We start from the raw sequence: 12,025 nt of genomic DNA, 5'->3' as shown, positions 1-12,025 counted from the left end.
AGGTTCGGATCAGAATTTGATCAGAAATGATTGCATGCACACACACACACACACAAAGAACATGAAGAATCTGAGTCAGGAGGTCGGGAGTACAGGGAAGGAAAGTAGGTAGTTTTCCTTCACTTGCATAGTTTATTACACAGCACCAGAGATGAAGGCATTTTGTGTTCTAAGCCCAGCACTGACTTCCTGTGTTTCTTGGGTTGATAATGTTTTCTCCGATTGAAGAGGAGAAAGAAGAAAAGAGATCAGCCAGAAAGAAAAAGGAGGGAGGAACTAAAGGCAGTCAGAACAGAATTTGGACTTCACTGTAATGTTAGGCTTGTGTTCCAGGAGAAACTTTTTCACCTGCCAGCCATCAGTCAACTATTTGCTGTGCTGGCCCAGCTCAAGAAATACACATTCTGTTCTGTTCCAAAAGACAGAACTGGGCAGGTACAGGTTCAGGGGAAAGGGAGGTTGAGGGTAAATGTAAGGAAGGACCGTGAACACCAGCTTTGCAACTGCTGTCGCTCACAAAGCACTGAATGCCAAGTCACTAAAACGTAAGGTGAAACAGGAGTTGTCCAAGAGGCTGTATGGAAAGGTCCTGGTGGTGATGAGAAATTAGTTGACCTAGTTACCTCTAAAAAGTGTTCAAACTCATTCAACCTAGGGCTATAGGACTTACAGACTAAGGTAGTTCAATAACACTCAGCAAAGATTTTACATGATAGTTTTAAAATCAGAAATGAGGTCACCCAGGCTCAGTCTGTTAAGAATCTGACTTCAGCTCAGGTCATGATCTCACAGTTTGTGAGTTCAAGCCCCACATTGGGCTCTGTGCTGACAGCTCAGAGCCTGGAGCCTGCTTGGTATTCTGTGTCTCCCTCTCTCTCTGCCCCTCCCCTGTTCATGCTCTGTCTCTCTCTCTCAAAAATAAATAAGCATAAAAAAAAAAATGAGGACACCAAAGGGCACCTGGGTGGCTCAGTCAGTTACACATCCAACTTCGGCTCAAGTCATCATCTCATGTTTCGGGGGTTCAAACCCCTTGTCAGGGTCTGTGCTGACAGCTTGGAGCCTGGAGGCTGCTTCAGATTGTGTTCTCCCTCTCTCTCTGCCCCTTCCCTCTTGCTCATGCTCTGTCTCTCAAAAATAAAAATAAAAACATTAAAAAATTGTTTAATAAAAAATGACGGGTGCTTGGGTGGCTCAGTCAGTTGAGTGTCCAACTCTGGGTTTCAGCTCAGGTCATGATCTCACAGATCATGAGTGAGAGCCCTGCATCAGGCTCTGCACTGACAGTGTGGGGCCAGCTTGGGATTCTCTCTGTCTCTCTGCCCCTCCCCAACTCACATTGTCTCTGTCTCTCTCAAAATAAACAAATAAACTTAAAAAAAATTTAAATTAAAAATGAGTGTCTACTGAATAAAAAACTTGAACTAGATGTGTTTGTGATTTCTGGGCATCATGCAAGCAATGAGGCTCTCAGAAAAAAAAAAAACTGTCAGTTTTGAGATAGTCATTTTACTTCTAAAAAAAAAAAGTAGTTTATCCGCTACTACATTTATAGGAATCAGGAGAGGAAGAGAGAAGTTGAATGACAACCCAAAGGAACATGATGCTCTACTTTAATTTGAAAACTGGAAGTAAACATAAACATTTCAAGTAATTTTCCTGATTGCATTTTTGTTTTAACAGTGGCTGATGTGGTGGTGTTTTGATCGCAAAAATTCTCTTTACTAAGCAACTTGAGCTATCTTTCCAATTTTTCCTTCCATAGAACTTCAGAAATATGATATTTATTTTGATTTTATGGGCAAGAAAAGCTTGACAAGCCTCTTCTGGATTTATTTTACTACCTCAATTTCCGGCTGCCATCTCAAAGCAATCTACCATTGGGAGGGCACCAGGGCCACTCGCCTGTAATTAGTAAATGCTGTAATATCTAATTTCTACAGGGGGGAAGAGCGTGATTATCATAGAAGCAGGTCTTCTAATAATCTGAGCGGAGCCCTCCTGCATTAAGTGGCCAGCCTCAAAGCACCAGACGGTACTGGTTGGCCTGGATAACAGGCGCTCAGGAGGCTCCATTAGCTACGCTAAAACAGAGGCCCGAGAGTCATCGCACACAACCCCCAAAAGTCTTTCCCCTTCCCCATGTCAACCCCACTTGGCCACGCTCTGGTCTGAAAGGTAAATCTTGTTCCTTTTCAAAGTATACCTTCAGGATTCTTTGTCTTAGCCACCTCCCTGGACCCTGCCTCAAGATTCATTTTAACATTACTGTAGTTTATGATACAAAAACACTGGAGAAGTAATAGGGAGGGGACATTTAAAAATGAGAACATCATCTACTCATCTTATGATTGATCCTGATTTTAAGGGGAGTCAAAATACATTTTTTTTAATGGGGTGGGGCACCTGGGTGGCTCAGTGGTTAAGCGTCTGACTTTGGCTCAGGTCATGATCTCACAGTTTGTGGGTTGGAGCCCCGCATCGGGCTCTGTACTGACAGCTCACAGCCTAGAGCCTGCTTCGGATTCTGTGTCTCCTTCTGTTCCTTCCGTGCTCATGCTCTGTCTCCCTCTCTCTCAAAAATAAAGGTTTAAAAAAAATTTTTTCAAATGGGGCTCCTGGGTTGTTCAGTTGGTTGAGCATCTGACTCTTGGTTTTGGCTCAGGTCATAATCTCAGAGTTCATGAGTTCAAACCCACATCGGGTTCTGCACTGACAGTGTGGAGCCTGCTGGAAATTTTCTCTCCCTCTCTCTGCCTCTCCCTTGCGCGCGCTCTCTCTCTCTCTCTCCCTTTCTCTCAAAAAAAAAAAAAAAAAAAAAAAAAAAAACTTTAAAAAAGAATTCATTTAAGAAGAGTCTATTTGGGATAAGAGACTCTTCAGCTCTTCCTAAGTAGACATTTCAGCATTACAACATTCATTTGCTAGTCACAAACAATGGCTCAAATCTTTCAAACTACACTCTCCCCCTTTCATTTAAATAACTTTGTATGAATCAACATCTTATTACTCTTCACAAACGTGACAATTTATAAACATAAAAATAAGATGCTTATACCTACCAACCATGCACAATGGTATGCAATTTCTAAGAATTATAATTAAGAAGTGACATTGACATATTATAATAAATACAGAAGGCAAATACTATTGAGGTAATAATGTTGAAAGATGCCAGTGACCCTCTATGGATAATAGTGAAATATCTCTGAAAGGAACTCACACCCTACTTACTTATTTTCTTGCTTTTGTGCAATTCTGAACCTGGCTGGTATATTTTCATCTCAGTCAACTCCATGTTAGACAATGGTAGGGTTTTAATTACATTGATTTTCAGTTACCCATATAACTGACAGTCTTTATACTCCATGTGTGCGACACTGTGGTAAGCATCTCTGGAAACTGTTGAAGGTATGAGACCAACAACTTGCCCCCAAAATAATGATGGTTACATATGAGTTAGCAAATATAGTAGTCATCTTGGGTTGGCTAACTCATTAGCCATTTCCCCAACTTTCCTCTTTCCACCTTATTTTAAAATTATTTTTAACGTTTATTCATTTTTGAGAGACAGAGACAGAGCATGAGTGGGGGAGGGTCAGAGAAAGGGAGACATGGAATCCGAAGCAGGCTCCACGGTCTGAGCCATCAGCACACAGCCCGACGCCAAGCTCGAACTCACAACCCATGCGATCATGACTTGAGCTGAAGTTGGACGTTTAACCGACTGAGCCACTCAGGCGCCCCACCTCTTTCCACTTTTAAAACTGAAAACTTGCTTTCCCAGACTCTTCTGTAGCAAGGGGTGGCCATTTGACCAAGTCCTCATAACTGAGACAGAAGCAGAAGTCGGCTTAGTGGCTCTAGGAAGGCTTTTGCTCTCCTGATAAAAGGCAGAGGCAGGGCTGGCTCCATTTCCTGTCTTCCTCATCTCTGTCTTAAATACAAGCACAATGCCTGGATGTGGGGTGTCATTTGCTTCCTTGAGAGAAAAGTCAAGAGAATACATAAAGCTGTCCCAAAGCCAGCAGTCATTCATCTTCAGATTTCCTGGTGAAACGAAACTTAACATTAATCTTTATTAATTTAAGTAATTGTAATTGGTTTTCCTTTTACTTAGTAGCCAAAACTGTTCCTAACCAATAGAGACAAAAAATAATACCAGAAAGCCCCAGAAACATACTTTCTTTCCATCATTGAGCATCAGCGGAGAATTGTTCATTGTGCGCTGTGATTTATAAGTCTTTTCCTGCCGGGGATGGTAAATGTGAGCTGATAGGAAGGAAGACACTCTAGACAGACACAGCCATCAGAACACAGAGACGGGAAAGGGGCAAGACATACGTAGGTGTACAGAATATAATAACTGAAATCATCAGGCTACAGTTCAGGAAGCGACGAGGTTGGCCAGATAAGGAAGGAGAGCACCAAAGAAGAGTGTTACCTGAGGTTTAAATGTTTGGTGTGACACATGATTTCGGGCCATTATTAGCTCACCCAGTGCATCAGACATCTGTTTGGTGAGAGCCAGCTCTGCGGTGGGTTCTAAGAATGTAAGCATATTCTGCCTTCGAGGGGTTACAGTTTAATACAGGCCAACAGTATCAGGTTTCAATGCAGGAAACAGAGACCATTCCAGGTATGTCAGACCCAGAGGAATATAACATGGGAAAATGAGTAGATATAAAACCTCTGGAAGAGACAGAAGGGCCAAAATCAGGGGCCTGCCACTGACAATTGAATTCCGGCTCCCACCCTGAAGCTGCGGAGGAGAGGGCATCAGTCTTATGACAGCACTGCCACCACAACTGCCCCCAATCACCACAAGGACGGCTTCCATGTGCAGGAATGCTGAGTTGGCCACCGCCTCTGTGCACTCACACCCCATGGCCTGCACGGTAGCAGCAAAGCAAAGGAAAGCAACGTTTTTCATACCCAGAGCCTGGGCTGCTAAGGTGTCTCAGTGTGGTGTCTAGTTTTCCAACGTCTCTAACTAGAGAGTGAGGAGAGAAGGCACATGGAGACAACGAGAGACAATATACAGTTTCTACCACCTTAATGGACTTTAAAGCACCAATCAGTGCATTAAGGTGCTACAGTGCTTTGAGAGAAGTCAGGCTCCGGAGAGGTGGGTTAGGAAAGATCCCAAAGAAGCGATGGCACTTGAAAGATGAGGCTACATTTGCCAGGTGGACAGAGTCAGGACTGACATTCTAGGTGGAGTGCTGAGTTGAACCTGCGTGGACATTCAGTTAAGTAGCTCATCGTGTCTAGAGTGTGGCAAGCAAAGTGGGGCAGAGGGGTGGGGGTGCAAGTTTAGGCAGGCAAATCCCTGAATGCTATGCTGAAGAATTTGGAATGTATCCCATAAGGAGTGGGAAGCCAGGGTTAGGTCTTAAATGGAATCCCATGAATAAATTCATGCTTCATAAAGATCACTCTGGATGCATGTGAATACTAGACTAGGGGGGTTCAAGACCAGAAGCAGGGAGTGCAGTTGGAATAGCATTGCAATAGAAAGTGAGGAATAGATTCTTGAGCAGGGGAGTCTTGCTGTTAAGGGGAAAGAGATACACTGGATGATCTGCTGGCTTATTTGGCAGGAAAGGTCATCTTCAGAAGACTTGCAGTAAAGTGGAGAGGAGACAATGGAGATGAGGACTGGAGTGGTGCCAATGGAGAGAAAGGTGCACATAAAAAGTCTTGATTAGGAAAACTTGGGAGTAGGTATTTCTAAATGGAATCAACAGGTAATAGTAAAAGCAGGGGGGAAATACAAGTGTGGGTGGCTGCATTTAGTTCTTCAAGGGTCTGAGGGAGGTAGAAAAGAAAGAGAGAGCAAAAGTTGCTCCATGTGTTTAAGCTTGAAGTCCTGGAGAAATGACATTGCCATTAATAGTATGGGCAAGTCACAAAAAATGACCAGTCTGGAAGGCAGAAGTCAGTGAGTTCATTGTTGTCACGTTAAGATGTAGAATTAGGGGCCCTTAGTGGCTCAGTGGGTTAAGCCTCCAACTCATGATTTTAGCTCAGGTCATGATCTCATGGTCATCAGGCTGACAGCACAGAACCTGCTTAGGATCCTCTCTCACCTTCTCTCTCTCTCTGCCCCTCCCCTGCTTGCTCTCTGTCTCTCTCTGTCTCTCTCTCTCAAAAATAAATAAACATTAAAAAAAACTTCTAATAAAATAAAATAAAAAGATTTAGCATATCCTAGCAGAGAACTGTTAATATGCTTTAAATAAATATGTGGTTTCCCTAAAAAAAATAAACACACACACACACACACACACACACACACACACGCACACACGGTTTTTCTGTCTTCGGTGGAGTTAGCTACCAACAGGTTGTCATTTTCCAATAAAATATAGTTTTGTGTTATGGAAAATATTAATGAACTTATTGAGTATTGCATGCCTCTGAAATCAGAGGCTGAGGAACCCATGGGAACAGAAGAAGCCAGTTAGAGGTACCAGGAAAGAAAGATACACACATAGGTAACCGTAATGGGAAGTGTACGTTTTGTGGATATAAGTTAATATTGTCAAGACTGACCAGAAAACAAAAATCTGCAAAGAAAACTTTCTGTACAAAAATTCCATTTAGATACTAATATCTAATTTCTGATTTGAGGCTATATATCCACTCAATAGGCTGCCGAAAATTATTATACGCCAGCCTTGACCTGAGAAGACCAGACAGTTTTCTGTATTTGTATTTTCTGCGATTCATTCATAGAAAATGAAAGGAAGATAATGCATCCAGATTCCTCTCATGCTGGTTCCATTTTCTTTCAACAAAACCCCTTTAAAAACCATTGCAAATAGCCCAGTTTAGCACGTTATTAGAATGCAAAGTAATGAAACAAGACACTTTGATCTTCGGGGCACTCCGTAATAAAAGCCTTTTTAAAAGTTCAAAGGTGGAAAAAACCTCACACATGTAAGGAAGGCTCGTACCTTGACCTTTGCTCTTAGTACTTACAGACGTGCAATGAATAACTGGCAATTCAAAGAAAGAGGTAAGCACATTTTTCCTCCTCTGGGGGAAAAAAAACAACCTCTTAAAATTACTTAGCTAACTCAAACTGCAGACCTTTGAAATGGAACAGATTGTCCTAGATATTCTCCGACAATTTTCAATTTTCAGTCTAGGGATCTTTCTTGCACATAATTGCATTGTCTTTCCCTTATATCATAACACAACAACATTCAGAGGATGCCTGATATGTTTTAGACACTCAAATAAACTTTTGTTTCTAATGTAAAATTTGCTGACTACATATATATGTATATATATTGGGAGATATATATATAGAGAGAGAGAGAGAGAGAGAGAACACACAAGCAGGGGAGGAGCAGAAGGAGGGGAACAGAGGATTTGAAGAGGGCTCTGTGCTGACAGGCTGACATCAGCAAGCCCAATGTGGGGCTCAAACTCACCAACCATGAGATCATGATCTGAGTCAAAGTTGGACACTCAACACACTGAGCCACCCAGGTTTCCTATATATATATTCTTTTTTTTTTTTTTACTATTACCATACCCCTCCTATATCAAATTGCCACAAGTCTATTATTTGAGGTAAGCTCCAAGAATCTTGTAAAAAAATTGTTTTAGAGCAGGCACGGTTTTGTCTATAACCAAAGCCACACAACAGTTTTAAAATAGTTTTTGGTTTCATTTTATTGCTGAGTGTGAATTATCTTCATTGCACCATAAATGCAATATAACAATAAAGGAATAAAAAAATCCAACATGTAAAAGAAATGAGCCTGTGATGTGATGTCAGGGATCTTCCACCATCGGCTCAACGCTCCACCTTCTTTTTATTCGTAGCCTGAAATTTCTTCAATGAGGCATAAAGACTTTCATTTCATGAATCCTGCTGGAAGAAATAATAGGGTGTGGTGGAAAATTACTGTGAGCTGAAGGGAGAAGAAACTACTTGCAAGGTTCCATGTTGAAACACTGATGTTATCCTGCTCTTCTGGCTCAGAGGCATTTGCTATATGTTTCTACCTTGGATGGGGACTGAACAGTGTCCAGAGTAGACGGCTTGCTCTTAGACCTTATCCTGGTGGTGTGGTAAATGATGGAGTATCCTCCTGGGTCTGGTGAGTGATAATATATAATGCTGTTGGAAAACAACTAATCAACAAAAAATGCCAACAGGCTTTGATGTAAAATGTGCATATGGGGATTGAGAATCCACATCATTCAGGCTTCCAAATTCCATACCTTTTTCAACCAAATCATTCAGTTTTGGTGTGGCACAGGGAGGTTGGAGGTGAATTGTTCTTTTAGAGCCTGAGTCTTTTCCACAGTAGCCTCCTGACTTTGTATTAGTCTCTGTAACACATTTCTCTCAGTCTTTCTTTTGAGGGCAATCTCTTCCTCCTTCATTCTCCCACTTGTCCCTCTCCATTCCTAGAAGAAGCACTCTCTACCCTGTGACCAGTAGCCACTGAATTGGTAAATTTGGTTGTTGCCTTATTCAGAACATCATTTCCTGACAAAGCTAATCACTCCATCTTTTAAGGGACCCCCATAACTACGTAGCCTCTCACCACTGAACAGTGGTATTTAGAGTGGATATCACCACTCCATAGTGACGTCTCCTTTCCTCCTGTTATCTAACTCTCCTAAATAAAATTCCCCATAAATACCAGAGGGGATGAATAACTAATATTCATAATTATTATTATCAACGTCCCACTAGCAGGACTTTTCCCTAGAAAGGGGCATGTCATCATATGCTAAGGAGTTCAGGCAACCAGGCTCATTAGACCTGACTGGATTTACTAATTTTCTTCCCATTATTTTATCAATTTAGGAGTTCAGAACTATTTTTCAAGAGAACTGGGTGCATGATAGAATACTATATAGTTGGTCATATATCTACCGTTTCTTTTGTGTTTCACCTTCTCCTGGTACAGAAACATACCCCCAATCTCTATCATGGTCTCATCTTTGTAACTATATCTCAATCAGAACATGAAATATCTTTGTTTAATTATCTTGGGCTGAATCCTAATGCTGCTTATTGTTTCTGGGTTTGTAGTCTCTTCTTTTTCTCATCTTCCTTTTTAGGACTACCCCTCCATTCTTGCCCCCACCTAAAGTTCTCTTCTTTCTAGCATTAAATTCTCATCTAGAGGGGCGCTGGGTGGCTCAGTTGGTTGGGTGTCCGACTTCGGCTCAGGTCATGATCTCACAGTTCACGAGTTCAAGTCCCGCGTTGGGCTCTATGCTGACAGCTCAGAGCCTGGAGCCTGCTTCGGATTCTGTGTCTTCCTCTGTCCTGCCGCTCCCCCACTTACACTCTGTCCCTCTCTCAAAAATAAATAAACATTAAAATAAAAATATAAATAAATAAATAAATAAATAAATGCTCATCTAGAATAACCCAAAGAGTATCCATCCTGAGCAGAAAGTCTGATGGTGATTGTGGAGAATATAGCATTTCTCTAACATAAAGAGGACAGGGGCATCAAAAGAGGCTGAGATTCGGGAACCATTACACCTCTATTAAAAGTTAAATGTCTATTCCTCATAGGAACCCTCTATATGAGGATAATCAGAATTTCAAGAGCCTTGAAAACATGCACTAAGCTTGATTTTCTAGTTTCAAAGGATAATAGTCTCAGGTTTCCTTGAGAAAATGGATAACAAAGAAAAAAAGACCATAATAATACATTTAATGTCTACTATGTAACCTGGAATAAACCAAATAATCTAGTTTTGGGGCTCATGAGAAATTTGTGAATTCTATCTGAATAGACTCCTAAAAATGAAACCAATGTTGCTGCAGTATATAAGTCCTCCTGTCAAGCTCCCTTCTGCCAAGTCACTCTTGCCCATACATACCTGCCCTGATAGATCTTCCTTCCATGAGAGAAAAAAAAAAAATGAATCCATCAATTTGTTGGTCACTGTCAGTAGGAAGGAGAACTAACATTTTACATTGGCCTCAACACATGAGCCAGAGATGCAAATCATTTAACAATATTGGAATTTCCCAGGATGGAAACTGGCTCAGTGGAGATGGAGAGAGGGAATATAGAGGAGCGGTCCTTATCTTGCTCAGAACTTTCCTCCATCCAAGAGAGAAAGGCAGTCTCCCCAAGGAAAGACATCACCAGCTGATAAATCCTCATGGAGCCTCTTTTCCTCCCTTGGATATCTTCTACTGACCTTCCAAACACTCCTATTCCTTAAGCAGAAACAAGGATTAGAAGAAGCAGAACTACACACATTTGAAGGGTTTTTCTCTTTGCTACTTGTTAGTGGCTGAATTGTGTCCCTCCCAAATTCATATGTTGAATCTTTAACAGCCCTCCCCTTCACACACACACACACACACACACACACACACCCATACTTCAGAATGCGACTGAATTTGAAGATATGGTCTTTGAAGGGATAATTAAGTTCAAATGCGGCTGTTAGTGCTCTCATCTGAGCTGACTACTGTATTTATAAGAAGAGGAATTAGGACATACAGAGATACGGGGAATGTATGCATGCACAGAGGGATGTCCTTGTGAAGAGGCAGCAGAAGGACAGCAGTAAACAACCCAAAAGAGAGGCCTCGGGAAACCAAAACTGCCAACACCCTCTCTTGGATTCCTAGTCTCCAGGACAGTGGGAAATTTTTATTGTTTAAGCCACCCAATCTGTGGTGTTTACTCTGGCGGCCCTAGCAAACTAACACAGCAACCCAAAAACAATTAATGGGATGCCATTTCTGCCATTCTTATCCAGCCTCTTTTGACTCTCTTGCCACATCCAACCCAGAACACAAAATTCTCAGTTTACTCTCCCTAGTCCCCCTACATACCCATGGTATTTCATTTTTATTTTCCATATTCCTCTCCTTTATCTTAAGTCCCCTCCTTTTTCCCCAAGGAAGCAAGAATTTCGAGCAATACTTTAAATCTCTTAATGCTACACCAATGTTGTTTTTATATGTACCAGACTAAAACACATGCACTTAGATTTTGAGCCTGAGAAAGTCACACTGCTGAGAGCTCAACTGTAGGTTATAGCAGAAAAAGCATCATGAAAGCATCATGATCATGATAGAACAGGCTACTTCAAATCTATACTAGGTCATCAAATTTATCTTTTGAGATTACCAGAACCATGGGAAAAGACTGCTTCCCTGTGGAACTAATAATAATGCCCACAGAGCTACCTGTAGAGAAAATACAGCCCCACTCACTTCTGTGGCGAGTCCCTAGAAATGCTTTCTTTGCTTTTAGTTTAGTGAAGCATGGAAGACTTTGCAAGTGACAGACTGAGTTTTGATAGTGAGCTGATTGGGCAGGGTCCCTTGATGATTCTGTGCTCTGTAAACTAGCTAGTGAATTGCAGATGTTCAATAAATGTCACATATTGTCAACTATCAATTATTCAGTGTATAATGAGGAAAACACCTTGGCATGCATTACCTCAAAGCTTCATCAAGAAGTCTGTGATTCCAACACCATATCATAAAACAGATTGACATCTTTAAACTGCTAGACTGTATACATTTGTATTAATGGCATATCTTTCAATTACTCTGATTTGTCTACAGTGATAACCAATAGAAATTATTAAACATCAATAATACAGAGAATTTTTAGAGAAGGCCAGTATAGTATTCACGAATGCCATTGTGATAGCCTCAAATGTGACTGATTAATGCATCCTCTCCACTCAAGCCTCATGATCTTTAGCCATGCTCTTTCCTTTCCTGGAATTTTTCTTCTCCCGCAATTAAATTTGTCTTCATGGAAAACTGCAACTCATCTCACTGGAAACTTCCCCTGAAGTTGTCTTCTCCCACACAAGAAACAATGGTTGAGGGGCGCCTGAGTGGCTCAGTCGGTTAAGCGTCTGACTTCAGCTCAGGTCATGATCTCACAGTGCATGATTTCGAGCCCCATGACAGCTGACAGCTCAGAGCCTGGAGCCTGCTTCAGACTCTGTATCCCTTTCTCTCTCTGTCCCTCCCCTGCTCACACTCCGTCTC

General features: G+C 41.5%; 1 protein-coding gene across 1 annotated transcript in view; it reads left to right on the top strand.

Moving 5' to 3' along the window:
- The window catches only part of CC2H3orf85 (chromosome C2 C3orf85 homolog), a 30,949-nt gene that overhangs the window by 329 nt on the left and 18,595 nt on the right, over positions 1-12,025 (top strand). The gene's annotated exons all lie outside the window — the stretch shown is intronic.

This window comes from Prionailurus viverrinus, chromosome C2 (genome assembly GCF_022837055.1).
Source record: "Prionailurus viverrinus isolate Anna chromosome C2, UM_Priviv_1.0, whole genome shotgun sequence".
NCBI lineage: Eukaryota > Metazoa > Chordata > Mammalia > Carnivora > Felidae > Prionailurus > Prionailurus viverrinus.
Note: the sequence above shows the minus strand (reverse complement) of the source record. Positions and strands in the feature narration are given on the sequence as shown.